This window comes from Etheostoma spectabile, chromosome 5, assembly GCF_008692095.1.
Source record: "Etheostoma spectabile isolate EspeVRDwgs_2016 chromosome 5, UIUC_Espe_1.0, whole genome shotgun sequence".
Taxonomy (NCBI): Eukaryota; Metazoa; Chordata; class Actinopteri; order Perciformes; family Percidae; genus Etheostoma; species Etheostoma spectabile.
In genome coordinates, this window is record NC_045737.1 from 37,327,760 (window position 1) to 37,330,995 (window position 3,236).

Genomic DNA, 3,236 nt, shown 5'->3' on the forward strand with positions numbered 1-3,236 from the left:
GTTTTTCCTAGGGGTTTCTGGTGTGAGCTTTCCCTCTTCAAAAAAAATCACTCTGTGTACTGCAGCGTATATGATCTGCAGTACATTTACAGCTGAAACAAGCAACATTTTATAGTTAGTTTATGCTTCGGAGTATCGGAGAATTGGTGGTCGTGGGTCCAGTGTGACAAGCTGCCCCAGGAGGATGAGCTAAAGTGTCCGAACGGGACACAGTTTCCGTCAGCTTATGTGAGTTTGCCTGTTTTTCCTAACTCGCATCCCAATGGGAACCCACCACTGCTGGGGGGGGAAATCTCTTCTGGCACGAGACAACTGGAGGGATTTCCTCAATCAATGCTGCCTTACATTTCGTGGAAAAGGATTATTTTTCAATCAGCGTCTGTATTCTCGTTACGTGATATATCATTAATGAATGTGATAGCACTGTTGCCAAGATTGTGCCTGCCAAGTATTAATTATTTAGGGTTTATTTAACCCTTGTGCTGAATTTCAAAGATGTCTTTGTTATTGTCTCACAGGCCTCGTCCTGGGCTGGGCTCGCCGTTCCTATGGGCTGTTTGACACAATACCCACGCTACGTCCTGCTTCAAGGAGAAATGTCATGTGGACGCCTTTTCTGTTGTATATATTTGTTTTGCTGTATAGTATTTGTTTTTCTGTTGTATAGTATTTGTTTTGCTGTTCTTAATTTATGAATTCCCTGTGCGGCGTCCTTGAGTGCCATGAAAGGCGTCTTTAAATAAAATGTATTATTATTATTATTATTAAGTGTGATAATGGGTAAGTAACAGGAGTAATGCTCACACTGTTAACTGTTGCATTTGGTTATAATAACATGTTGTACACACAGCATTTAAAGAGAACAGACTGGTGGTTTGACAAGGTTAAACTTATTAAACCCAAACAGAGTGGTAAACCTTCAAGCGAGTCTTGGTAACTTGTGATGAACACTGTGGCCCCAGGTCACAATTACAGGACAAAGGGAAATGCTAAAAGCTAGCAAGTATAGATGATGTATGAAGTCAATAAACTGAAGTAGTATTGTTAATTACCAGAAATATCTACCTATATAACTGTGTTCCCCTCATTCTCCATTAATTACCCTTGTGTAAGACTGATATATGACCGTGACCAACTTCTTCCTCTCCCTCCCACTGTAAATACTTAATATTTTCTGTTAAAAACAAGCAACATTTATATTTATGTTAGTAACATAAGTCATGGTGAAAAGTAAACAAAACATTTCATTTATACAGCAGGAAGAACCAGCTCTCCTCCTCCACTGGACCCACGACATCCACCGGTAGTGTACTCAATGTTAACAGTCTTTGCCAAGCTTTTATCATATATATATATATACTCTTAAAACACTTTTTTTTGTGAGTAGGTCACCCCTGAGACTGGAGCCGACAGTGTGGCGGTGTGGCCGGTGCCGGCAACCGGATCCTCCGGTGCCTTCGGAGGAGTTGGTGTCGTGGGTCCAGTGTGACAAGCTGGGGGTAGGAGGAGCTAACTAATGATGAATTTTGGTGTTTTTGGTGCTCAGATATTTAATTTGATATTTTTTTATGTAATTTGTTTTTTTATTATTTATTTTTAAAATGTTTTGCCTGTTTTTTATTGTTATTAAATAATTATTTGTATAATCTTTTCAATCATTTTTGAACACTTTTTTTTTTCTGTAAATCTTACACACTTTTTGTAAAGGTATTTTAGAACACATGTGTGTGTGTGTGTATATATATATATATATATATATATATAGCTTGTTTTCATGCAATTGTTGTAAATGAGCATTGGTAGTAATTGGTAATAGTATTTTATTGCATATATCCCCGAAGGAAAACTTATTAAAATAAGCTATATATATATATGTAACTTATGCGCCCATTGTTTACATTGAGGAAATAGCGGTGTACGGTAATGGCCAAGGGTAGCGTACGGCTAAATCAGCGGTGTTAGCTTACTTTAGCCAACTCTTATGAAGTAAAAGCTTAACTAATTTGTTTAAACAATATACCGTTAGAAAGGTAAGAACTTATACTTTAGTTTAAAACCATTAAATTAACTGAAAACATTAATGGATTAATTATATTCGTATTTGAACAGATATGTTGATAGAACTTTAGCCAGAAAGTGTCCGAACGTGGACACAGTTCCGTCAGCTGATGTGAGTTTGCCTGTTTTTACCTAACTCAGATCCACAATGGAAACCCCCACTGCTGGGGGGGGAAATCTCTTCTGGCTCGAGAAGCTGGAGGGATTTCCTCAATCAATGCTGGCCTTACATTTCGTGGAAAAGGATTATTTTTCGAATCAAGCGTCTGTTATTCTCGGTAAGTGATATATCATATATGAATGTGATAGCAACTGTTGCCAAAGATTGTGCCTGCAAAGTATTAATTTATTTAGGGTTTATTTAAACCCTTGTGCTGAATTTCAAAGATGTCTTTGTTATTGTCTCACAGGCCTCGTCCTGGGCTGGGCTCTCCGTTCCTATGGGCTGTTTGACAGCAATATCCCAACGCTACGTCTGCTTTCAAGGAGAAATGTTCATGTGGACGCTTAAGTGTGATAATGGGTAAGTAACAGGAGTAATGCTCACACTGTTAACTGTTGCATTTGGTTATAATAACATGTTGTACACACAGCATTTAAAGAGAACAGACTGGTGGTTTGACAAGGTTAAACTTATTAAACCCAAACAGAGTGTTAAACCTTCAAGCGAGTCTTGGTAACTTGTGATGAACACTGTGGCCCCAGGTCACAATTACAGGACAAAGGGAAATGCTAAAAGCTAGCAAGTATAGATGATGTATGAAGTCAATAAACTGAAGTAGTATTGTTAATTACACAGACATATCTACCTATATAACTGTGTTCCCCTCATTCTCCATTAATTACCCTTGTGTAAGACTAATATATTACTGTGACCATCCATACTGTAGTCTGCAGATTATAACTCATGTTGTTGTTTTTCCTAGGGGTTTCTGGTGTGAGCTTTCCCTCTTCAAAAAAAATCACTCTGTGTACTGCAGCGTATATGATCTGCAGTACATTTACAGCTGTGATGATAGGTAAGAGAAGAATTGGTCATAGGTTTTATTGGGAAAGATGCCCTTTTTATTGATGAACAATAAGTGTATTCTTTCATTATTTAAAACACCCTCACCAGCCTTTGTCACCATTGTATTTGCAGATTTTTTCAACCCGGTAACATGTTTACTAATTGCCAT

The 3,236-nt window shown here is 37.8% G+C and overlaps 1 long non-coding RNA gene across 2 annotated transcripts in view; it reads left to right on the forward strand.

Annotated features, from left to right (window-relative positions):
• The first annotated feature begins 614 nt into the window (after positions 1–614).
• Positions 615–3,236, forward strand: part of LOC116689783 (uncharacterized) — a 13,408-nt gene continuing 10,786 nt past the window's right edge. Inside the window, exons 1-5 of one of the 2 annotated variants that reach the window (XR_004332095.1) lie at positions 615–1,303; positions 1,388–1,499; positions 2,200–2,336; positions 2,469–2,581; positions 2,985–3,077. This is a non-coding gene — a long non-coding RNA (uncharacterized LOC116689783). Of the gene's footprint in view, positions 1,304–1,387; positions 2,337–2,468; positions 2,582–2,984; positions 3,078–3,236 lie in introns of both variants that reach the window. The other variant, XR_004332094.1, reaches the window with a different exon arrangement.